The following is a 26,308-nucleotide window of genomic DNA, read 5'->3' on the forward strand; positions in this document are numbered from 1 at the left end:
AAGAAAATATTTGGGGGCTGCGTTTCATTAAAAGGAAAACCTTACCCAGGACTTCCGCCGTCTCACTGTCTGCCTAAATAATGTTTTCTTAACTCCTGTATCACTGACAGGGTCTGAGCCGGAATGAGGCGGCACAGAGAACCTGGACTGTGCAGAATGCTTTGTAGTAAAGACGTCTGAGCGGCAGTAGTGATCTCCAGTTTCCAAATGCAGCAGTGACATCGGACCTCACCTCAGGGTTCAGTGTCCAGCCCCAGGATGTCAGAGGTCTGAGCTGCGGTGTCTGTGCAGTAGGGGCAGGTGTCCCTAGGTGGAACCTGCTCTAGTGTGGGCTGCGGATTCTCTTCCTGGATGTGTAGTTACCAGCCTGGTTCTGTGGCCTTCCCCTCAGTAAAATTAGCCCCCAACACCAGATATCCTGGTTTATGTGTAAATTACAGAAATTTGTTTTCCGAAGTTTGCTCCAAAAAGTAAGCGAGAAATCAGTCTGCAGACCAGTGTCAGAGAGCAACACTGAGAGGTGTTCTTTGTGTGAGAGCTGCATTGCAAATTGTCTACCTGGCCTCTGCTCCATAGTGGAGAGAACAACAGGGAATCTCACGTCTCATAATTGATGATATACGTCCTCCCTTTTCTTTCTACGAGAAGAATGCTCTTTTAAATGAGGTTTGAAAACCCACCCGGTCCACCCACCCTGGGCACTCTGATCTCTGATCTCCGTGGATCCCAATCTGGTTGAGCAACAGGATTGCTGGCGGGGATTAGAAAATATTCAGGCAGCTTCCTAGAACACCTGTCTCAGAGTCTTCTGCACAAGACCAAGGAATCACTTATATAACAAGTGCTACAAGTGAGGCCAATTCTCAGACACGTGGGATCCTGGTGTTCTAGATCTGGAGACCAGAAACATGAGCTCCAGCCTTGCCATAAATCCAGAATCTCTTGCTGGGCTCTGGATTTACTGGATCTCAGCACCATGTCCAGGTGATTGCTGTGCTCAAGGAAGTTCCTTGTCTAAGTGTCCTCTGGACATGGGGTCAGGACCGTGCAGTCTGCTCTGGGTATAGTCTGATGAGATCCCTTAGAACTGGAGGTCCAGGGTTCCATCCTTGCGCTCATTCTTTTCCACAGCGGGTCACTCCTTTGGTGTCTTCATCCATCCAGGCTTGAGGTTTTAAGTATCATTTATATGGTGTGACCTCCTAAATCGATTTCTCCAGCCCAGTATATTTTTCCTTTCCCCTAAACTCTGGAATTGTCTGTCCGACTGGCATGTGAGCTCCCTCACCTGCGTTCCTAGCAGAATTTTCTCCACTGAGTGCCTGGGATGTGCCCTCCTCCGTCTGCTTCTGCCAGAGCCTCCCCATGTCCACTGACAGCAGCTCCACCCTTCCGTCTACTCACTCCTTTTACAACGATGGGTGTCCTTGATTCATCTTCCTCACACCACTGATACAATCCATTGGCAAATGCTGTTGGTCCATCTTAAAATGCGTCCAGAATCCCCTCACATCCCACTATTTCCCCTGCTCACACCCCGGTCAAGGTAATGACATCTCCAGCCTGGAATACTGCACTCACTTCCTGCTGTTTTCCCTTCTGCCTCTCTTGTTCCTCACCTCTTAGTTTTGTTCTTAGCATAGCAGTCAGAGATCTTTTAAAGGAGAAGTTGTACCATGTCCCTCTTCCGCTCAAAACTGTCCTCTACCACCCCAGCTGACTCAGAGAAAATGTTAGATGCCTTCCCACTCCCTGCAGGCCCACCTGCTCTGGCTGTCCCTCTGCCCTCACCTCAGTTTCTCTCTGTCCGGCCCTCCTGGGTTCCTTCCTCTTCTGGGAACACAGACACCCTCTTTCACTAGTGCATTTGAACTGGAGGTTCCCCTGTTGGGAAAGGACATCCCCAGACATCCTTGTGGCCAACTCTTTCCTAAAAGGTCACCTTTGCAATGTGGCACACGCTGTCCACCCAGCACAACAGCCGCCTTCCCTGTCCCCACTCCCCACACCCTGGCTCACCTGCCTCACAGCACTCACCACCTTCTAGCACTTTCTTTCTTTGCTCTGGCTACAGTGTATCCATCATCTGCCTCTTCCCACTGGAAAACATGCTCCACAAGGTAAGAGATTTTTCTCATTTGACTTCAATTATGTTCACCAGAGGCAGAACCATTCTGTCCTGTGTCTGACCCACAACCAAGGACAGTTGAATGAGTGATCACTGCAGGGGACCTCCCTGTTCTAAAGGCAATAGCTTTATTAACATAACCTCAGGCCAAATGCTGTTTTGTGGCAACTACAGCACAAGGTCCCCTCACACTGACATCGAGGCCACCTGTGCTTTTCTCAGCAGGGCTGTTTGTATGGCCCCCTCCCACATGTCTCCTCCCACACCAACCCTCCCCCCCAACACTGCAGCTCACCATCAGCCTTCTCTCTTCAGGGAAGAACAGTCCTTGAGGATGGGTCCAATTTCACAAACAAATCTACATCTAAATTAGACTCTGATTAGAGTCATGAGTTGGGTATTGGAGCCAGCAGCAAGAATACTGGAACCAGCGCAGGCAGAAGGCAGGAGAGCAGAGCAGAAGAGGAGCCCTGGAAGAAGGGCAGGAGCTGAAATGGTCTGAACATTTGTCTCAGAAAGTGCAGAGACTCCTATGTGCAGGGGAGACCCTGGATGATGTCTGACCCTCTGTGATCACAGCTCCAACTGGACAAGTTTCCACTGAAGGGACAAGGACAGTGGAGCCGTGAAGCTAACCCAGCTGAAGACTGACCACATGAAGCCCATGATGGACTGAACCGCAGCTGGACCCAGGCCCCATCCACACTCGGCTCCTCACAGCCCTCTCCACTCCCACCTGCAACAAACTCAGCACAGCAAACACACAGATTCTGGAAGATTCTCAGGTCTTTATTTCCTCTCTCAAATTTTAGGAATTGATTTATTTAATTAACTCCTTAACCTTTCATGGCAAATATTTGAGAAAACAAATTTATATTCAGGTTCTTATTTTCAGTAGGGAAGTAAGAGGCTGCAGCTCAGTGCACCATGAAGTTGAGACAGAGATGGAGATGCCCAGCCCTGAGTCTCTAGCACAGGAAAGACGACTGGGGAGGGACACAGGTCAGCGTGGGGACAGGGGTCACAGTGGGCACGGGGTGGGCTGTCTCTCCACCTCCTGACATCATGCTAACAGTGACACAGACACATTCAGATGCCTTTGCAGAAAGAGATGCCAGAGGCTCTTGAAGTCACAAAGGGGGGGTGTGAAGAAATCCTGTATCTCCGTCCCACACAAGGCAGCTGTCTCAGGCTACAGAAAACAATGAAGCAATTCAAGTCAGTCATGGTAAGTGATGACACTCTGAACAGCCACACACTCGAAACGGCCCAATCAAAGAATCTCCCTTACCCAGTCCTTTCCCCTCTGCCCCGCCCCCACCCACTTGAGACCCCCAGAGTCTCACCTTTAGGAGTCATGAGAGACATGTCAGAGTCCTGGGCACTGCTGGTGCCTGGAGTGGAAGAAGCACAGGACCTGGCCAGAGGCTGCAGGACCCGTGGGACAGGAGGACTTGTGGTGTGGGTGGGCTCCTCCACATGCCTGCCCCCCCACTTATATACAACCTGAGATCAACACCCTCTTTTTCCACTTGTGGGAAGAACATGTCCTGTGAGGGTATAGAGAGGAGGCTGGGCCGTGAGATCTTAGAGGAACCTCCTAGTCTTGGACCCCAGAGAAGTTTCCAGAATTATGACTCAGAACCTAGGGCAGGATCAGAAAACATGAGGAAAGCAGGTGTATGTCCTGCACCACCCACCCTCCTAAGGTCTGTCCTTAGCAGGGACCTTCCCCTGACTCATGAATGCTGAAATCAGGACCCCAACACCACAATCGCCAAGGTGATGAATCTGTCCTTCATTGTCACATGTGCTTCACAGAAGACCAAGTGCTGGCACACAGGGCCCCAGGCAGGGTCGGCCCATGTGTGGATGGTGCTTCCCAGTAACCAGGCAGGGACCACTTCTACCTGGGGCTTGAAACTGCCATGGGACAAGAAAACCCAGACCCCACCCCTCACCCCTTCCCTACCTAAGTTCCTCCTCCTCCACATCAAAGCAGCAACCACAGCTCCAGGGACCAGAGTTCCTGGGACAGCTAGGCCAGCACCAATGGCCACAATGGGGATGGTGGGCTGGGGAGATGGCCCTGGGAAAGGAGAGAAAGCTGAGGGTCCCTGAGCCTAGGCCTCCGCCCTGACCCTGCTGGAAGGCTCCAGAAGGGCTTCTGCTTTCTCTGAGAAGAGATGTGACCCTCATCCCCCTCCTCACCCCACCTCAGGGTGAGGGGCTCTGGCAGCCCCTCATGCTGCACATGGCATGTGTGTCTGCTTTTTTCCAGAAGGCACTACCACGGCCGCCCACTTCTGGAAGGTTCCATCCCCTGCTGGCCCGATCTCCACAAGCTGTGCCCTGAGTTTGGTCCTGCCCATCCCGCTGCCAGGTCAGGCACTTCACATCTCTCATGGGACACCCCAGCAGCGTCCTTGTGATCGTCCTGAGAATGGACACCTGGGGTGTGGAAGAAAGCACAGAATCCAGACACCAGCCTGGACGCAGGACCCTGGGATAATCTCTTATTCCTTGGAAAGTTCTAGTCTCTGAGGGAGGAACAGCGACTTCTGGTCCTGATCTGAGTGGAGGTCGAGGGACTCACAAAAGCTGAAATCAGACCTTCAAACACACTGAGTGTGAGGCAGAGAACAAGGCCTGAGGAAAAAAGTCACAAAGCTCAAGATGGATGCAGGGTTCAAGGGGAGCCCCTGATCAGTATTCCAGGGACACTCTTCCCCTCCATTTCCTGAGAGACGCCATCCCTTAATTGTCCTAGAGAGCAGAGGGAGCCCGCAAAGGAATCTCAGGAAAACTCATGCCATGCTCCATGCAAGGGAGGGCGATGGTCTCTGTGATCCTATTTTCCTCCCCTTCTCGGGGAGACCGTCCCGGGAGAGCTATAGGAAGTGGGGAGGGCTCCCCAGGGCCCCTGGGACCCCGCGCCGCCGCGTCTCCTCCCCGTTCTCCAGTTATCTGTGGCGGCGCTCCAGGCGCTCAGTCCCGAGGTAGGGTCTCGCCCTCTTCGCCGAACGGCCCACCTCCCACTCGCGCTGGGTGATCTCAGGTCCAGGAGCGCGGGTCCTCGTTCGGGGCAGTGAAGTCCTCGGCGTCCTAGGCCTGCGGGTCACACCCGCGGAGGACGCCCCCTCGGGCCCCACGCGGCAGCCAGTCACCGACCGGACGGCCTGAGACCCTGGCCCCCCGCCCAGGGCAGCCCCGCGCCCGCCCCACCCACCCCGCGAGGACTTCGGAGCCTCTTCGTCACACTGCGTGCCTGGGGCCTGGCCAGGCATCTGTGTGTGGAAACCAGGGAGAGACCCCCAGGCTGCGCGCAGCCCCTTCCCCTTCCCTTCTCGTCCCGGAATCCCCTGAAAATGAACGGGGCAAAGGCGCTTGGGGCTCTCCCGGGTCGGAGGTCTGGGGGATCCCGCGGCCTCGGGGTGGGTCTCGGACCTGAGACTCGAGGGAACCCGGCGTCGCCGGGGAGGGGGAGGGGTCGTGACTTGCGCCCCGGCCGGGGTCACTCACGGGCCTCGCTCTGGTCGTAGCAGCGAAGCAGGGTCCAAAGGTTCCCTCGGAAAGTCCCCGCCTGGCCTTGACCCTCCGAGCCTCCGGCTCCCAATGTCCGACCCCGCCTGCTCCCCCCACGGTGCCCGCGGCTCCATCCTCGGGCTCGCGGGGCTGCTGTCCATCCGCACGCACTGCGTGTCGTCCACGTAGCCGATTTCGAGGTACTTGGACTCCCCGCGGCGGGGCCGGGACGCGGCGGTGCGGAAACACCTCACGGAGCGGGAGCCTGGGGGCGAGGAGGGGCTGAGACCCGCCCGACCCTCCTCCCGCGCGGCTCCCGGGTGCTGCGCCCCCGCCGGCAGGCCCCTGGCTCCTGCCCGCAGAGGCCGTTTCCCTCCAGACCCCGCACTCACCCGCCCGTGTCTCGGTCCGGGTCCCGAGAGCAGCAGGAGGAGGGTTCGGGCGCCACGGACCCATCCTCGGCGTCTGGGAGAACCTGAGTCCGGGGGTGACTGGGGACTTCAGAACCGGGACCCGAGACGCAGATTGCCCAATGGGAGTGGGAACTGGGGACGCGTCGACAGTGTCCTGGAAGAAGGGGCAGACACGGGTGGGGAGAAGTGAGGCTCAGGGGAGTGGGGATCGCCAACGCTGCGCCTCCCCGGTGCAGACGCGGCCTTCGGAGCCCAGACCCTGAGAGCCACACCCGGCCCCTGGGACTCTGTTCCGATCCCTCTCCGCCTACACAGAGGCTCTTTGTCACACTGTCTGCCTGAGGCCTGGGCAAGGATCTGTCTGGGGAAACCAGGGAGCGACCCCCAGGCTGCGCGCAGCCCCTTCCCCTTCCCTTCTCGTCCTGGAATCCCCGTCCGGACGGGGGCCTCCCACCCCGTGGCTCTCCCCTTCGACTCCTGTACAAAGAAACTCACCAGGATGACCTGATGCCGGAGAGTGAGCTCGCCCTGGGAGTGAAGGTGTAAAGAGGGGTTTTCTCTTCAAACCTGGTGAAGTTTTGTCTGAAGTCACCGGATAGAGATTCACATGGAGACGAGTTTCCTTTTGGTTTATTAATACAGCAGGTAGCACAATATTGGTAATCCCTGAATGATTAAGATTCCAATCAATAAAAGACCTGTGTGAAAACAGCATTGCAATTAAACTCTCAAAGCTTCTAAGTTTTACTTTCCCGGACTGGATCTGTGACTCTGGGTTGTTGCATGTAAAACAATCTTCATTCCCTAGCTGGCATTTCCCCCTGTGCGTCCAGAACATCTCCTGAATATAAAGAAGCAGGGTGCGTTCCCGTACATGGCAGGAGCCTGTAGTCACCACCTGAGCATTGCGAGTGCTCCCGGCAGTCCCAGTGCTCTTCCCCGATGCTCCGGCGCTGCCCGCTTTCGTGAACGAGGCACATCTAAGCAGTGTGCATATTTTATTTGGACACTTGGTATCGTTGTAACTTTATTTTTTTTTTAGTCATGGGGAGGCCATTGGTTTTTAGGCATTCCCACAAGATGTATTCAATACCGAATGCAGAGAACCCCGGCTGGGCTCTTGCACCGCTTTAGAATTCTTTCCTCTCCCTCTCCTCCCCTCCTGCTTCTCCGGTCCTTCTCTCTGCCCCTCTCATCCCTCACAGCCTCCTCTCCCGCAGTCCCTGCCACCCTGTCACTCCTGAATTGTGGCACTAACACCGTCCCTCACTTCCTGCCCGTGTCTCTTCTCCCCACGGTGCTCGCCAGTCCTGCTAATGTGACTCAGGTCGTGTCATTTCTTCGCTTACCACGGTTGGATTTCGGTCTGCCATTTTGCTGTTTGTTTCCAATTTGTCTCAAATATTTTTGTTTCGTTTCCTCCTTTGCTACTTTCATATATGTCAAGTAAACATTTTTTAGTTGACGGTTTTACTTAGCCTGATGGCTTTTAGCTACACTTCTTTCCACTAATTTTTTATTGTTGTAAGAGTGAAAACCCTATTCCTTGACTTTTCACAGTGAAGTTCAGGTCATATTAAACTACGTCCAAGGAAATAAAGGACATTGGTAACAGCGTAGTTTTATTGAACCTACCATTACGCTATTACTATTGTATGTATTATACCAATATGCATTATAAACTCAATGATACAGTGTAATACTTTCTGTTTTAGACAAGCAGCCATATGTCCTCAGGAAATTGAGTGAGTGTGTATGTGATACGTATATGTGCCTCGTTTCTGTTTTTAATTCTTCCTTTCTCTGTATCTGGGTCAACATCTAGTATCATTTCCCTTCAGCCTGTCAAATTTCCTTTAAAATAATATGTAGTGCAAGCCCCCAAGTAAATGAATTTTATGGTTTTGATGATCTTTATTTTTGCCTTCTTCCTCCCTCTTTTTTTTTTTTTTTCTTATTAGGGCATTTACATGTAACAAAATTCACCAGTTTTAGTTGTGCTGTTTGGTGAATATCAGTAATTATTTATAGTGGTGAACCTACCGCACTACCCAGTAGAGAAACACTGAATGCAAAGAACCCCCTGCTAGGCTCCTCCTCTGCTTTAGTGTCCTTCCCCTGCTCCTTTTCCTCAGGCCCTGCTTCCCCAGCCCTTCTCTCTGCCCTGTCACCCCTCAGACCCTCCTCTCCCCTCAATTCCCACCGCCCAGTCACCCCTGAACTGTGGCACTGTAGAGAACAGTTCCTTTCCCTAAAAACTTCTTTCATCCCCTTTCTATTTAGTCCTTTGCCTCCCACCCTCACCCCTTCCCCTCACTCAGCCACCACTCTGCGTTCTGTCACTGCAATAGTGTAATTTATTATTTATGCAACATGTATTTTGATTTTATTTTCCTGGCAGCACAATAAGCCAGGACATGCTGAAACTAGAAATCACATCCACTTTCCAGTGATAGAAAGCCCAGTCCAGGGAGGTGAGAAGGAGACAGTCCTCATTAGCGCTGAGGATTCAGGGAGAACAAGATGGGTTGGGCAGGGAGGTTTCTACTTGGAACCTGGAGGTTGAGCAATGACATCCCCCTCCCCACCTGAAAGCCCATCCTGGGCGTCCACCTCCTGGGAGCAGGAGCAGCGCAGCAGCACCACCTGGTGGTCCACGCACTTCCTTTTGCAGATCATGCACAGCCCTCTCCTTCCTAGGCACCTGGGACTTCTTCAGTGGACACCAGCCTGTGTCAACTTTCCTGTAAAGCAAAAGAAGCGTGAGGTTGCTGGGGGAGGAATGGTGTCATCTCCACCTTTGGGGTGATCCATGTCACCGTGTTCAGGAGAAGAGCCTGGGCTTCCACCCCATGCAGAGAGGAGGCTCCGGCCATAAAGGCACCTGTGGAGAGGTGAGGACCCATTTTATCTACACTGATAGCCAAGAGCCTGCAGACCGCGGGGAAGGCTTCCCCTCAGCCCTGTCCTCGCACGTTTTTCCAGGAGTCAAGGAGTAGACCTGTGCATGGCCTCTGGTGATGTGCACTGCATGCACACTTAGAAGTGAGGTCACCCTGGCTGGGGGTCCCTGGGCTGCTGGTTGTTCTGGGTGCTCAGTGTCCAGAGAGCAGGGTGAGGAAGAGGCTTTGTTCCAAACAGTAACTATACTCTCTGAATTATTTTTTTCAGTAGGCTTTGTGTCATAAAATGTAGGACTCCAGAGGGGAAAAAAAACTGTCTAAAATTTGTGTACTTTAATAACAAGTAAATGCCCATTAGCCACCAGGGATAGATGTTTGCAGGGCAAACCAAAAGGTCCATCATTTGCCCCAGCTCAGCAATAAACTCTTTCCTCCCCCAAATAAAAACACATCCTGACTTTTAGGGTCATCCTTTCTTGTTGTATTTTATATTTTTATAAATTATAATTTAGTTTTACCTTTAGAACTATGCTTTTGTTCTCCTTTATTCTGTAGATTCTTTCTCAAAATGCGTATTCTGTGGTAGAGTTTCCCACAGTGTGCGTTTTGCTGACTGCTCCCCAAGGTGTAGTTGGATATGTATTTCTGTGGTTTGTATTGCCTCGAAGTCGGTGACTGGCTATGGAGGTTAGCTTAGTTCAGGCTTGATTTCCTTTTCACTTGCTCTTGTCTGATGGTACTCTACTGCATTCTTCCATCAAGAGGAAGAACCTAACATTAGCTTTTTTTTCTTTATTGTGTTGTTAATTGCCATTGCTGTTCAATGGCTAAATCTGTTAATTCCTTATGGGTTGCAAAACAGTTTTTATAGCCTCGGTATCTCATTCCTTCCTCATTTATTGTCTGAATAATTTCTAAAGTAAGAGATTTACCCTCCTCTACTGTTTGTTTATGACTAGAAACTTGTTCATTGAGAGACTAAGCCAAGCATCGACTCCCTTATGACCCAGCAATTGCACTCTTGGTTATAAACCAATAGAAACGCATGTATGTGTGTGCTAAAATATATGAAAGTATTCACAGCAGCACGATTTGTAAAATCTGGATATAACACAGTCGTCTATCAACAGTGAAGGGACAGGAAGTGTAAGCTATTTATAAAGGGCAGCATTTGACAGCCTTGAGAATGACTAGCCTATGACCACAGACAGAGATGATGAGCCCCAGGGGCGTGATGGTGACTGTGTAATGCCATTCAGCCAGAATCTGAAGAACAAATTTGTGTTAGAAATCAAGAGTGGCTCCTCTGGGGTGGGGGAGGGTGGTTTATGGCAGAGTAGGACCCAAAAGTGTTTCCCTGGGGCTGTGATTGCTGTGGTTGGATGTGGGTGTTGTTTGCCAGAGGGCTCACTTTGTGAAAATCCGCTGCCCACTTGAGGATTGTTCTCTTTTCTCCATGCATGTTGTCCTTCACTCAAATATACATTTCTCGTGTTTTGAAGCAATTCTATCTACAATAAGAAGAATTGCTCCTACTGCACATCCTTGCAAATGCTGCATTGAAAAAATCAGTGCAATTTTTCCAGGAAATAAGTATATAGAAAGAGGAGAATTGACGACAAGAGCAGTCGGCTTGGGAGCTGACACCACAAAAGCTTTGGGAATGGATGTCGAGCTAGGAACCAGGAATCAAAATACAGAGAAGCCTATGGGAGGTGAAGGATGTGAAGTGATTCCCCAGGAGTGCATGAATGAATGAGTCATGGGCAGTGGCTCTGGGCTTGGCTGGCAAGTCATGAACTTGGGGAAAATAGAGTTAAAAAATTGGTATTTAGAGGAGAGAGGTACTCATAGACCTCTTACTACACACAGAATGTGTGAAGATAGTGGTTGTGTGTGGATGCTTACTAGAGGGTCTTTTGGGGATGGGGCTCCCTGTGATCAGGTTGGTGAGATGGCTTGACGGGTGATGCCACTCAGCCACACAGGGCTTGCTCATGGAGTCTCTGTACAAAGTGGCCGTGGTGGCTGGGATGGACACTGCATGGGCACAGCAATCGCATCACCACCTTGGTGACAAGGCTGACCTGGCAGCTGCCACTGTTGAGGGCCCAGCCTGCCAAAAGCAGCTGTTACTTTGGATGGAGACAAAACAGGAAATGGTAATTCTGAATAAAATAGCATTATGACAGATAAATATGCCACTAATGATATAGTAGAGGTTTAAATAATTTTGAAATGATGAACAAGATTATACCAATGGGAAGAACTTACTATCAGTAAAGAAGTTAAAATGGTTTTAAAACTTTTTTTCCCTTCAGGCATATCCAGGCTGTTTTGAAAATAAGTTTTACCAAATCTTCAATGAAGTTTACTGAACTTATACATAATATCCAAGAGAATAAGGAAACATAGAGAGAGCTAGAAAACTCATTATTGTTTAGGCACCAATAACACTGATTCTAAAGCCAGCTAGAGAATAGATAAGGGAAAAGTATGATAGGATAGGCACTTCTAAGCAATTAGACATAAAGATACTGAGAAAAACAGCAGTAGACGGTGTCCACCAATGAGCTATAAACAATTTAAAAATCCTGCCCAGGTTATGTATTCCAGGAATACAAGAATACTTTAACTTATCTGGAATGCATTTTACCACTTCATTAAAGAATAAAAGACAGAGACGGTCCCATTTCACCAGATGCAGATGAAATCCAACACTCCCTCTCACCTACATTTCTTCAGTTATCTCCACTTTTAAGAGCTTGTGATCATTTTTCACGTTGGCAGCATGCAGAATAAAACTGGAATGATACACAGAAGATCAGCATGGTCCCTACACAAGGGTGACATGAAAGTTTGTGAAGCAGTCCATATTTTTAAACTCTCAACAAACTAGGTATTGAAGGAACATACCTCAAAATAACAGTAGCCACCTATGACAAACCCACAACCGATATCATACTGAATGGGCGAAAGCTGGAAGCATTTCCCTTTAACATCAGCATAAGACAAGGATGGCCTCTCTCACTGCTCCTCTTCAACATAGTGTTGGAAGTTCTGGCAGGAGCAATCAGGTCAGAGAAAGGAAGGATATTCAGATAAAAAGAGAGGAAGTCAAATTGTCTTTGCAAATGACATGATTTTGTATCTAGAAATCCTGATTGTCTCAGCAGAAAGGCTTCTTAAGCTGATAAGCAACTTCAGTAAAGTCTCAGGATACAAAAATCAATGTGCAAAAGTCACAAGCATTTATATACAACAACAATACAAAAGCGGTGAGTCAAATAATAAATAAACTCCTATTCACAGTCGCTACAAACAGAATAAGAGGGCCGGGTGTGGTGGCTCATGCCGGTAATTCCAGCACTTTGGGATGCTGAAGCCGGCAGATCACCTGAGATCTCATTTGAGACCAGCTTGGCTAACTTGGTGAAGTCCAGTTTCTCCTAAAAATACAAAAATTAGCTGGGCATGGTGGCATGCACCTGTAATCCTGGGTACTCAGGAGGCTGAGGCAGGTTAATCGATTGAACCTGGGAGGTTGCAGTGAGCTGAGATGGTGCCATTGCACTCCAGCTTGCGGAACAAGAGCAAAACGCCATGTCAAAACAAACAAACAGACAGACAGAATAAGGTGCCTGGGAATACAGCTAACGAGGGAATTGAAGGACCTCTTCAAGGAGAATGACAAATCGCTGCTCGAGGAAATGGGAGAGGACACGAACAGATGGAAAAACACTCCATGCTCATGGATAGGAAGAATCAATATCGTGAAAATGGCCACACTGCCCAAAGTAATTGATAGATTCAATGCTGTTTTCATGAAACTGACATCTCTCACAGGATTAGAAGAAACTACTTTAAAATTCATATGGAACTAAAAAGAGAGCTTGTATAGCCAAGATGATCCTAAGCAAAGAGAACAAAGCTGGAGGCATCATGCTACTTGACTTCACATTGTACTACAAGGCCAGTAACCAAAACAGCAGGGTACTGGTACAAAAACAGCCACATGGACAAATGGAGCAGAACAGAGAACTCAGAAATAAGACCACACATCTACAACTATGTGATCTTTGACCAACTTACCAAAACAAGCAACCGGGAAAAGATTTCTTATTTAATAAATGGTGCTGGGAGAACTGGCTAGCCATATGCAAAAAATTGAAACTGGACCCCTTCCTTACACCTTAGACAAAAATTAACTACGATGGATTAAAGACATAATTGTAAAACACAAAACTATAAAAACTCTAGAAGAAAATCTAGGCAATAGCATTCAGGACATAGGAAAAGTCAACAATTTCATGAAGGAAATGTCAAAAGCAATTGCAACAAAAGCCAAAATTAGCAAATGAGATCTAATTAAATAAAAGTGCTCCTGCACAGCAAAAGAAACTATTATCGGAGTGAACAGACAAGCTACAAAGTGAGAGAAAGGTTTTGCAATCTATCCATCTGACAATGTCTAACGTCCAGAATTTTCAAGGAACACACAAGGACATGGTCCCTACACAAGGGTGACATGCAAGTTCGTGAAGCAGTCCATATTTTTAAACTTCAAATTTTCAAGGAGGACACAAGGTTCTGTGTCCTCCAGGAAACCCAGGTTTCTGCTGGAGCTGCAAGGTGCAGGGACATCCTGAGAGAGAATGTGGAGGTTTTGCTGATCATGGACTGAGAATTCCAGGGGGTGCAGTGGGAAGATTTGTGGAGTTGGGGAGGGAGGATGATGTGGACAGAAGAGGAGTGTGCAGAGCCTCGTGGATTCAAGTGCAGAGTATGTGGGGGACCCAGCGTGACTGACACAAACAGGGAGAGGGCATGATAAGCTCAGTCGTGGTGGGCTTGAGGAAGATGATGGTGCTGAGGCTGTGGGAGACAGGGGAGGAGGAGAAGGGGTGGCTCTCACCTGGGCTCTGTCCATGGAAGTGAGGATGGTGGAGTGGTTGGGTCTCTGTGCTGTGTGGACCTTTCTTGACCACCTGATGACAGTTTGGAGTTCCTGACACAGCGGGCTTCTTAGAGGATTGATTCTTGACCCCAAGGAAAGGAAGTGAGCTCATTCTAGGTCTCAGGTCTACCCTGATGCCTTCTTCAGGGGGTGCCACTTCTGGGTCCCCCGTGGATCCCAGCACAGGAGCCCTCTTCTGCCCTGCTGAGGGGACCAAGGCCCAGGGGAGCTGTGCTCAGATTTCATAATGCCAATATATATCTCCGCACCTTGGAATATTATGTGGACGTGGAGGTGTTTTTCCCAAATAAAAGAAAACTAAGTAAATGGGACCCTAAAAAAAAAAAAAAACAAAAACAAAAAAAACTGAGCAATGGAGAGTAGAAGAAAATTTTCCTACTTTTCAGTTTCCCTGAATGTTGGTCTCAAGGGGCTGGAGAGAGAAGTTGCAGGGAGAACAGAAGCTCGGAGAGGGCTGGAGCTCCCAAGCGCTGCTCACCTCCACAGGAAAGACACGCGGGAAGTGGTTAAGGCAATCTCACATCACTTTGAAATTCCATAATATTAGGGAATTGTAGTAACTCTCTTCAGTGTAATCATAATATTGTTACCAGAAACATGTTATTTTTTAAGAGATGACCACCAAAGTATTTAGAAATGAAGGTCATGCTGTTGGCAAGTGATTGCCTAATGTTTCAGCAAAAATCGTGGACATATAATTTATTACATACACAAAGGAAATAATTAGATCTATGGTGACAATTGTATTCTTTCCAACTTTTGGACTCTGAAATTTTTTAAATAACTTGGAGAAAAAAATTAAAGCTAATACTACATAATCACATGAGAAATGTTCACAACATCATGTTGAATGAAAATTAAACTTCAAGACTAGCTGAGGTGACTCATATCCAATCCCAGAGTTTTTAGAGGCTGAGCTGGGAGGACCACTTTAGGCCAGGTATTTGAAAGCAGCCTGGGCAACATGGCGAGACCCCATCTCTACAATACACTAAAAAATTAATGAGCCTGGTGGCAGGTGCCTGTGGTTCTGGCTACTTGGGAAGCTGAGTGGGGGGATTGCTTCAGCCTGGGAGTTCAAGTTACAGTGAACTGTGATCATACCACTGCAATTTAGCCTCAGTGACACAGCAAGATCATGTTTCAAAAAAAAAAAAAAAAGAGTGAGAGAGAGAAGAAAAAAAATATATCAGGCCTTTAAAAGCATTCAAGAGCATGTGCATGAGAATGTCAGTTGTGTGTGGATGTGTCATTGTGTCGAGAGTGTCTGAGTAAGAATGTGTGTCAATATGTGTGACAACATCTTTTTGTCTGTGTGCAATGGTGTATGAGTCTATGTGTGCATTCTTTCATTCATTTATTCACTCAACAAGTGTATTTAAAGTAACAGTCACTGTTCGAGGCAGCTGTGAACTATCAAAATCACTGTCCTTGTCCTCATAAAGCATGTATGCTAGAGGACAGAAAGAGTAGAAGCAATTAAAATAAATACATTCATAGCTGGGCACAAATGTATGTAATCCCAGCACTTTGGGAGGCTGAAGCGGGAGGACCACTTGAGGCCAGAAGTTTGAGAACAGTTTGGGAAACATATCAAGACTCCGTTTGTACCAAAAGTAAATACGAAACTAGCCGAGTGTGATGGCACACACCTGTAGTCCCAGCTACTTCGGAGGCTGAGGTGGGAGGATCACTTGAGCCCAGGAGTTTGAGGCTATGGTGAGCCAAGATTGCACCACCGCATTCCGGCCTGGGTAACAGCACAACCCTGTCTCTCAAAACAAATAAGTAAAGAATTCTTAAATGTTAGTAAAAGGGTTGCGAACAAAAACAAAGCACGGTGGGGTGAGGGGGATGGGAGGTGCCCAGTGGGCAGTGCAGAGACAGGCTCCGGTGGGCATGAGGAGAACGTGGGGCGGGGGGCGGGGAAGGGAGCCCTGGAGACGAGGTTCAGGCAGGGGAGTGGCCGTGCAGAGGCTCTGAGGTATGGACACCTGGGGTGCTGGATAAACCGTGATGCCTGGGCGGGCCTCGGTCTGGCCCCACCGCACAGCCACACCTGGGTAAACTGGGCGGTCACTGGAGAGGGCCTTGCCCACGAGAGGGACTTTTCACCATGTTCTCCGCCCTCCCCACACCCCAGTTCCTCTGCCAGAAATGAGCGCGTGATCACGCCTCGGGCGCCCTTCCCGGGAAGAAGTTGCGCACGTGTCACTGCTGTCACAGGAAGCAGGGGCGCTGAAAAGGAAGAAGGAGCAGAAGAAAACGTTTCTTCTTTCCGGGTTTCTGGAGGGTGGGCCCGGAGGGCCGGAGAGGGGATGAGGAGACAGAAACCTCAGGGGCGGCTCCAGAGCTTCCCGCCCCTCCCGCGGGTGGGGTCCCCGGCTGCCAGAGGCCGCTTCACCCCGCCGATGCCCAGCCCGGCTCCGTGTCTCTGCCTGACCCACCCCCGCTCCTCCCTCCGCTGCTCCGCAGAATCCGAGCGAGGCCCGCGGCCGTGCGGATGGGGGAGCTGCCGGGCAGAAACGGGGCGACACGGAGAGGAGCCGCTCGGTGCCAGGCGCGGCTGGGGGCGCCCAGGGGAAGGACCCGGCTTTGTGGCCGAGGCCAAGGCCGTGGCTGCCGGCTGGATGCTCTGTTTTCTCAGCCGCTCCGAGGACTCTCGCCCACGGCAGCACCGAGGCTGTTCTTCACGGACCACCCAGTCCAACCGCTTATCCACTGAGAACTGCACACATAGGTCAGTTTTTGATACGAATTGCAGCAGGAAAAAACCTGGATGCACAGTTTGAAAATGATGAACGAATGACACCCTTGGGACAGCCCTGATGATCTGGGGTTCAGTGGAAAACTTCACGACGAAATAGAGAATTTAATCGAAATTCAGGCTATCGCTGTTTGTATGGAAAATGGCAACTTTAAAGAAGCAGAAGTCTTTGAAAGAATATTTGGTGGGCTGGGCGCGGTGGCTCAGGCCTGTAATCCTAGCACTTTGGGAGACCGAGGCGGGTGGATCACGAGGTCAAGAGATCGAGACCATCCTGGTCAACATGGTGAAACCCCGTCTCTACTAAAAATACAAAAAAAAAAAAAAAAAAAAAAAAATTAGCTGGGCATGGTGGCACGTGCCTGTAATCCCAGCTACTCAGGAGGCTGAGGCAGGAGAATTGCCTGAGCCCAGGAGGCGGAGGTTGCGGTGAGCCGAGATGGCGCCATTGCACTCCAGCCTGGGTAACAAGAGCGAAACTCCGTCTCAAAAAAAAAAAAAAAAAAAAAAAAAATCGGTGATCCAAATTCTTATATGTCTTTAAAAAGGAAATTGCTTATGATAATCTCTCAGAAAGATACATTTCATTCCATGGAGTAAATGAAGACTTATGTGAATTATGTGCTAAGTGAAAAATCATCCACCTTTCTAATGAAGGCAGCCGCAAAAGCATAGAAAGTAAAAGAGCAAGAACAATAACTTCTCAAGAGAAACCCAATGGTAATGATGCTGAAATGGAAACCGAAGCTAATTTGGATACAAGGAAAAGGTCTCACAAGAATCTTTGCTTATCTAAGTTGAAACATGGAACCCAACAACAAGACCTTAATAAGAAAGAAAGAAGAGTAGGAACTCTTCAAAGTGCAAGAAAGAAAATAGAAAGCAGAAGAGCCAGTGAAAGTACGATCCCTGTTTCAAAGGGTCAGCTGGTGACTCCTGAAAAGCACTGAGCTAGAAAAAGACAGATGTGGCTTTGGGAAGAAGACAAGAATTTGAGCTCTGGAGTGAGGAAATTTCGAGAGGGTAACATCTAAAGTACTGCTGCAGTATAAATTCAACAACCTGACAAATGTCATGTTAAAAGGCACAATGAAGAAACTAAAATGGATTTGCTCAGACAGTGAAGACTGTGTTTGTAAAAGCTTGGTGAAAGGACAATTAAGTATTTTGGTTGCTACGTTTTGTTTGAAACTTGCATCATTGATGTATTTTAAAACTTTACATTGTTACAGTATTTTTCTGTGACCATCAATTAATATGAGGGTTTGTACTATAAGAGTTAAAGTATATGCTATCGTATTCTTTAAGAACTTGATTTTGATAAACTGTAAATTTGTTGAAGCCTGCTACATTAGCATTCCCACGCACAAATCCTGTTCCAATGAAAAAATTAAAAGCTGATATAAAAAAATTTAATTAACCTATTTTGTATCTGTAGGCTGACCTCAACCCTGTAACGTAACCCATTAAAATGAATTTGCTAGATGATTGAATAACAATAGTCCTTTGGTATGAGATAATGACTTGGTTTATGGCCTTAATATGCTACTTAATTACTTAAGACATGTATTAATAGAATGATAAATGTACAAAGTAACCTATAAGCATGACAGTCTTTTGCTTTCAATGGTTTCATGTAAAGAAAAAAAAACTTGAACACAGTAATACCCAAGGACACAAGTGAACAATAGACACTGGGAAGGGAGGGTGGGAGTGAGAGCTGAAAACTGCCTACCGGGTGCTCTGCTCACTACCTGGGCAATGGATCATCTGTGCCCCACACCTCAGCAGTGCAGTGTACCCAGCTAACAAGCCTGCCATGTGCTCCCTGAATCTAAAATACAAATAAATTTTATTATTACCCATGGAACAAAATCTGTACTATTAGCAAGAGTCATTTTGCGTCTCACTTGGAAACAATTTGACTTTTGTTCCAGTGTTTAAACTTTGACAAAAATGGTTTTGAATAGATCTGTATAGCCTGATGCCATAAACATAATATAACCTGATGCCATAAATATAAGATTCTCTGATACATTCATTTAACATATCAATATCGGGCCAAAAATAATATTGTGTAAAGTTTAAATAGCTATTGACTATGAGCACCTTGACGTCTATGATAGGTAATAAACAAGGCCATACATACCTTACTAAGCAGTTTTGGTTTTTCGCTAACATTGCATTTTTTAAAGATTTAAACTCACAGAATTATTGAGCATATTGACTTGTGTGCTTTATTTAGCAAGTGAGTAAAAATATTGGAATAATAAAGCATTTGCATAAAAATCAAATGGTAGTGTGTTGTAATCTGTATTTTACTTCCTATTAAGGTTTTATACGTTACTTTCCCATGGTTCCTGCATTTGTTATCTTATTATATACTATATATAATCAGAAACATGGATAATTTTTTAAAAGAAGAATCTGACAGCTGCGCGGCGACGCCCCCCTGTGGCCACAGGGCTAAGAACGGTGGCCCTTAGCTCCATCCTCACCTGCTCAGCCGAGACCTCCCCTGGGTCTCCCTGGGCTCCCGGCAGCAGGAAAGGCGTCTGAACACAAGAGGGCGCCCCTACCCCATGTCACGGTTGGGATCGGCGGCGTCTGTGTGGGTCTATTCATGGGCTTTTTATTCTATTCCATTGATTTAAGCCTATTTTATAACAATGTCGCACTGCTTTTTATTACTAGAGGTTTATAGTAAATCTTGAAATTACTCAATATGCATCCTCCAAATTCCTTCTTTTTAAAATTATTTCAGCTATTCGAACTTTTTATATTTTCATAGAAATGGTAGCTTCAGCTTGCCAATTTCTTTTAACATTTCCTTTAAAGCTCACTGGTGTCTTAATTGAAAATGCACTTAATTTAACAGCTCAGTCTTGGAGAAGTAATAACACTGGATATTCCACTTCTTGAATACGCAATTTCTCTGCTAATTTTGATCTTCTTTACTTTCTGTCGGTAGTGCTTGTAGACTTTAGTGTAGAAATTATACACACTATTAAAAAATTGATGCCTGAACATGGTATTACTTTGCTAATTTTTATTTTGAGACAGAGCTTTGCTCTGGTTGCCCAGGTAGAATGCAATGACGTGATGTTGGCTCACCGCAACCTCTGCCTCCTGGGTTCAAAAGATCTCCTGCCTCAACCTCCTGAGTACATGGGATTGCAGGCTTCCACCACCATGCCCGACTAATTTTGTATTTTTAGTAGAGAGAGGATTTCGCCATGTTGGCCAGGCTGGTCTGGAACTCCTGACCTCAAGTGACCCACCCACCTTGGCCTCTCAAAATGCTGGGATTACAGGAGTGAGCCTCTGCACCCGGCCTGTTTTTTATTGTATTAATTGAGTTGTGTTATTTAATTTGCAGTTTATTTGAATCAAACACTTCCCCATAAACCAATCTGGAGTGACACATTTTTTTAAAATTTGTATTTGAATTTATTAACTTCTTGCACTGAATTTTTGGTCTTCGTTCAAGAGAAATAATTGTTCTTGGTTCTTTTTTCTTCTAATTTTGTTGTCTGCATTTTCTTTTTTTAATCTGAGTAATGTTGGCCTCATAAATCCAGTTGAAAAGAGTTGCCTCTTTTAATTTCTAAAAAGGTGTGTGTAAAATTGACGCTATTTTCAACTGGGTGTTTCATATAATTCATCAGCAAAGCCTTCTGGACCTTCTGTATTCTCTATGGGAAGGATTTCAATTACAAATTCAATTTCTACAATTTATATATGACTGGTCACATTTTCTATTTCTTCTTAGATCAGTTTTCATGAATTTTCTCTCTCAAGGAAATTGTTCATTTGGATGTCAAGCTTATTGGCATAAAATTATTAATATTCCTTTTCTTGACCTGAAGGTCACAGTGGTCTGATGTTCTTTTATTCCTGTTATTGTTAATTTGTATCTTTTTGTCTTGATCAATCTAGTTAGGGTTTTATAAAATTTACTGATTATTTTCCCGTACAAGCAAGTTTAGGATTTGTTAATTTTATTTATCTTTCTAAGTAATTGACTTCAGTTTCATTATTATTTCCTTCCTCTGCATGTTCCTTTTCATTTCTTATGGCAGAAGCTAAGTTAGTAATTTGACATCTTCTTCTTTTCTAATAGAGGTACTTAAAAATGTCATTTTTTTCTCTATTATTTCAGCTGCACCCCATAGATTCTGATTTATTTTACTTTAATATCCTTCAGTTTAGAGGATTTCCTAATTTCTCTTGTGATTTCTACTTTGACAAAATTGTCATTTAGAGTTTCGATGTTTAATTTCTAAATACTTGGTATTTTTACAATCATGTATCTTAGTCCATTTTGGCTGTTGTAACAGAATACCATAGTCTGTGTGGATTAGAAACAAAAGAAATCTATTTCTCACAATTCCAGAGCCAGGGAAGTCCAAGGTCAAGACAATAGCGGAATGAGTGTGTGATTCAGGTGTTTCCAGATTCACAAATGGTGTCTTTTCTCAGTGTTCTTACATGGTGGAAGGGGCAAAGGACATGAATGAAGTCCCTTTTATAAGAACAGTAACCTAATTAATAAGGGATCTGCCCTCATGACTTAATCACCTCTTAAAGGCTCCACCTCCAAACACCATCACATTAGGGATTAGGTTTCAATATATGAACTTAGGGAAGGACCAAAACATTCAGTCCACAGGATCACCTTATTGCTACCAAGTTCTAATGCGTTTTCATATGGTCTGAAAATACGTCTTGTATGATTTCAATATTTTCAAATGTATTGTTTGATGGTCTGAGATATAGTTTCTCTTGGTAAATGTATAATTCACACTTGAGACAATATATATTTTTTCACTGATGTTCATGTGTATTTATATACATAAAGTCTGTGTGGTTAATGTTTTTGTTTTTCTAGTTCTTTGTTGGAATTTTCTATAGTTTTTAAATTTATTGCTAAAGTTTTAACATATCTAATCATGCTCATAGAATTCTCCATTTCTCTCTGTAATTTTATCCATTTTTTTGTGAACTCTGAAGTTAAGCTATTGGGCGGATTTCTGATTGCATGTCTTTTTGTTGGATTGATGCTTTTGTTATTGTGAAATGTCTCTCTCTCTCTTTTTTTTTAATCTCTGGTAATACATTTCATTTGAAAATCTCTTCTTTACTGGTAGTAATATAACCGGTAGCAATATAATGCTTTCAACCCCCTTATGCTTACTGTTCACGTGACATTGCTTCTTCCGTCAATTTTCATTTAACTTAGACCTACGTGTGCAGGCGTTAGTCTGTTTTCACACTGCTAATGTTGTAACCAAGCGAGTTGTAAGGAAAGTGCCACACTCTGAGATAGAATCAGGAGTTCTTTGTTGCCAGTGACCAAGAGACAGCTAACGCTCAAAATTCTCTTGGCCCGGAAGAAGGGGCTTGATTCCTTTTTACACTTTGCTTAGAGAAAGGGGGTAATCACCCCCTTGCATTTTGTAAGTCCAGGAATATTCAAGTTGGATTTAGAATTGGAATGATAGAAGATCCAGTCACAGACGCCATCGATTCTTTGATTTTTGTCTTTTGGATTCCTCGTTTTTCCTGATTATCCACTCACAAGTTGACTCAGCTGGGAACCTGACCATGAATGCAGTGCTTTCTGGCTGGGCTCCGCCCCTCATCGGGAAGACCAGGTGAAAAGGTAAAGAAACAAACAAAAACCTGAATTCTCCCTTGGCAGTGTGGGTCATATCCACTGTCTGGGATTTAAAATGCCTCTTCATGTGCAGGGCGAGGTGGTCTGACCTGGAAAATGCTCGGTGGCATTTCTGGCACCGGAACGGGCGTTGCCCAGTGTGTTTACCGTAGTGCCTGGTCAGTTCATCTGAGCAGACGAATTTCCATCCACAGCCCTGGCAGTCACCGTGGTAAGGTTTCTCACCTGTGTGGGCTCGCAGGTGTGCCTTGGGATGGGAACTCTTTGTGTGGGTGGCCGTGCTTTTCTGGGACACGATCGTCTTCCCCTGTTTGGCCTGGGCTCCTCGGCAGGCAGGAACCCGGCGGCTTGAGCTCTTGGTCATGGAGCGGCGGACTTGCGGCTGAGTCTGGTCAGGCAGGAAGGATGGGTAATCGGGCCCTGGGTGGGGATGGAAGCCGGGGAACTGGCAGGGAGGGTGACAGTCCCTGCTGCTCAGCAGTTCCTCAGGTCCCAGGGGTCGGGGGCTGCCGCCCAGGGGGACGTCGTGTGCAGCCCGCCGTGGCCATGGCTGGGAGGGGTCCAGCGCCTGAGTGGGTGCACGAGGAGGCTCCTCCTGCTTGATCTGGGGGTACGGGCGCTGCGGGCCGCCGTTGTGGGGGCCGCCACCACCACCACCAGGTGGCTGCCGTCAGGGCCGTCTTCGCTGCCGCTGATGACAACTGGCTGTGTACTCGCTGCCCGGGGGCGCTCAGTGACGCCTTCAGCACGAACTTGCCAGTCACCCCAACAGCTGGCAGCTGCAGCTGCAGCGGTGGAGTGGACCCCGGCTCCAACTGCGGCTGCAGCAGGTCCGCCGCAGAGCCGCCAGAGGGGCTCATGTTGTGGATGTCCTCCAGGTCGAAGGAAGCCGTCGGAGGGGGAGCGGACTTTCTGCCATAGAGGAGGCCTCCGCCCGTGGGGTCCCCACGCCTGGGTCGCCCCGCCGGCATCGGACAGCCGAAGCTGCAGGTGGAGGGTGCGCTGGCAGGGCCGCTGCTCGACGGGAACGACGAGGAAGACGCGGATGCTGACAAGGGTACAGTGGCGGCCACCGACTGCTGATGGACAGCGAATTGGAGAGGACAAGGCCCAGGTACAGGAGATCATTAGGCTCCTCGGTCTCTCTCCGGGGCAGGGGGGCCAGGTTGCTACGGCTGCAAGCTGCAGTGGCTCCGGCAGGTCTGTGGCCACGGTCGCCACCACTAGGTCCCGGCGTGGCCAGGAAGCACTGGGGGAAGTCCTTCATGTGGGAGAGCTCCTCCTGCCAGCGGCTAATCGGGTTATTTGGAGCACCTGCTTAACACAGTGTCCTCTCCCTTCCCGCCCGGCCAGACGCCAACGTGGAGAAAGGTGGGAGCAGCGCCTCGCTGACAGCCCTGTCAGACTCGCCAGGTGGCTGCCTCATGAATGTGAGGGCCCAGAAGGTCCTCAGGAGCCCGAAGCATCTGGGGCACCTGAGCCCCAAAGTCAACGAAGAGAAGACTTAGAAACGAAGCCAAAACCCAAACCCCCAAGTTGCCTGACGTCCTTCTTCTTTAGATTAAATATAAATTAGAGTCATCCTTTTTAAAAAGTTTCTTTGTTTACAAAGCTCTTAGAAAAGTAGACAATCTTATAAAAATAGACAATCAGCAAGGCAAGAAAGTACGCCCGGTGGCCGGGCTGCCCTGTCTTCCACTCACCAGCGTCCTCCACCACTATCATGGTCACCTGGGTTGCTGCCGTGGGCGCAGGGGCTGTGGCCAGGGCAGTGGGCAGGAGGTGCCACTCGGTGAGACTGCCACGGAGGAGAACTGGTGGGTGCTGCAGGTCACGGAGTCTGGGGAGCTGGAGTCTGGATGCACGGAGTCTGGGTGCGCAGAGGCCACAGGCGCGGGTCATGGGCCTGTGGGTGGGGAGCGGACCGGAGGGGCGGCGAGGTCACTCGGCGGCTCCTGGTGCCTCCGCTGCCTGCCACGGCCTCTGCTCCCCATGCGCCCGCTCCTTCTCTCTGGGAACCTTGGAAAAACTCTTAATATGTGCAGATTCCTTAGGCTTTCTTGATTCTTTCCGGGCCTTAACGTAGATTTAGAGAATTATAAATTCTTGCAACAGAAAATCTGCCTTAAAAAAGTCTTCCCGGGTGATCTTTAGGCAGCTCATCTACAGACAGGTTCTTAGACACCCTGGCAAGTTTCAATGTTGAAAATTGTTTCCTCTTCCCTCAAAGCAATGACAGGGCAGGTGGCCAATGGACGGGGACCGGAAACCGAGGCGGCCCCCGAGGGCGCGTCTAAGGCAGAAGACAAGGACCGCATCCGAAAGCACGTCCCGTCCCGTGGAGCTGCAGCATTTCAGATCAATACTGCAAATACCCCGGAACTGCCAAGGAACACGGCCCAGGCACCCTCTGAGGAGGGATTCTCACTTTTAATTCCTCTGTTCTTCATCTTCTGCTCTATTGGAACCCACAACCTTTGAGTGGATCTCTCCCGTTCTGGGAGCGCAGCTGTTCCTGGGACTCGGCTCCAGCTGTCGCCCACTCTGCCCTAACCCGGCTGTGCCTTGGAGGTGGCGGCCCCTTTAAGGCCCCGCTGCGCCTGCGCCTGGGGCTCTCGGAGGCGGGGCCGGAGCGGAGGACCAAGCGGCCGCAGGGGGGCGGTGGGCGGTGGCTGAGACAGCGGCGGTGCCAGAGGGGAGGGGAGGGGAAGGGCGGGGCGTGGCGGGGGAGGGGAGGGGCGGGGTGGGGGCGGGGGCGGGGGAGGGGCTGGGGAGGGGAAGGGCAGGGGAGAGGAGGGTGGGGAAGGGCAGGGGAGGGGCGGGGAGGAGCGCAGTGGGGGCGGTGGCGGGGGAGGGGCTGGGGCGGGGGCGGGGGAGGGGAGGGGCTGTGGAGGGGAAGGGCAGGGGAGGGGAGGGGCGGGGAGGGGAGGAGCGCGGTGGGGGCGGTGGCGGGGGAGGGGCTGGGGGGAGGGGAGGGCAGGGGAGGGGAGGGGCGGGGTGGGGGTGCTGGCGGGGGAGGGGCTGGGGAGGGGAACGGTGGGGCGGTGCGGGGAGGGGAGGGGCGGAGCGCGGTGGGGGCGGTGGCGGGGGAGGGGCTGAGGCGGGGAAGGGCAGGGGAGGGGAGGGGAGGGATCGGGAGGGGAGGGGAGGGGAGGGGAGGGTGGCGCCGCCGCTGGGAGCCGCTCAGTGAGTGCGGCGCTTCTGGAAACGCAGGACAGGCGGGCGGGCTGCGGAGGGCGGAGGCGCGGGGCGTGGCGGCCGCCATGCCTGTGGGAAGTGGAGGTTTGCCGGGAAGTCCACCAGCGCTTGTGAGGTGAGGGCGCCGCGCCAGGCCGCGGGCGGGGAGTTCGGGACCCCGGCGCGCAGCTGGGTTGACGCGCGCAGGGGCCTCCGCAGCGTTTGCTGGGCGAGCCGGCCGGGGCGGCCGCCGGGCTGGAGTCCCTGCGCCGGGTTCCTCTCCCCGCGGCCGCCGCAGCCCTCCTCTCGGGGCGCCGGGAAGAATCCCGCTGGCGGGAGCGGGTCTTTGGGGCTTCTCAGATGATCTCACCGGGCGTCCTTTCACCGAAGCGCAGCAAGACTTTTGGAGCGGTGTCCTCGCTTTCCTTTTTTTTTTTTGCTGGTAAAGCTGCTTTCCACAGGAAGTCTTTTCTTGAAGTGCTATCATTTCTTTGGGGTACAGTGTTGTTCACCCGAAGGAATGACTCCCAGTGCTCGAGGACGTTAAAGTGATCTGCTGGTCGTTTTAAAGCTTTGTTCTGAGCTGACACGCGTTAGTAGCTTTCTTTTGTTGTTAAATTTTATTGGTAAAATTTCACCTGTGAACCAGCAGCTCGGTTTTCTATTCTAAAATGCTAGCTTTAAGATTTCTGAGAACTTTGTGTCAAAGAAGTCTTTGAAAAGTTACAGAAGTCTGT

The 26,308-nt window shown here is 49.0% G+C and overlaps 1 long non-coding RNA gene, 1 other non-coding gene and 2 pseudogenes across 3 annotated transcripts in view; 3 read left to right on the forward strand and 1 right to left on the reverse strand.

Annotated features, from left to right (window-relative positions):
* LOC141583197 (uncharacterized) overlaps window positions 1–26,308 on the forward strand; it is a 776,849-nt gene that overhangs the window by 225,883 nt on the left and 524,658 nt on the right. The gene's annotated exons all lie outside the window — the stretch shown is intronic.
* Window positions 11,743–11,850, forward strand: LOC141583236 (U6 spliceosomal RNA). The gene has a single exon (XR_012515928.1). It is a non-coding gene; the product is annotated as a U6 spliceosomal RNA (small nuclear RNA).
* On the forward strand, window positions 16,266–18,930 carry LOC141583204 (telomeric repeat-binding factor 1 pseudogene; annotated as a pseudogene).
* On the reverse strand, window positions 21,894–24,183 carry LOC141583181 (Krueppel-like factor 4 pseudogene; annotated as a pseudogene).

Source organism: Saimiri boliviensis (assembly GCF_048565385.1).
Source record: "Saimiri boliviensis isolate mSaiBol1 chromosome 19 unlocalized genomic scaffold, mSaiBol1.pri SUPER_19_unloc_1, whole genome shotgun sequence".
NCBI lineage: Eukaryota > Metazoa > Chordata > Mammalia > Primates > Cebidae > Saimiri > Saimiri boliviensis.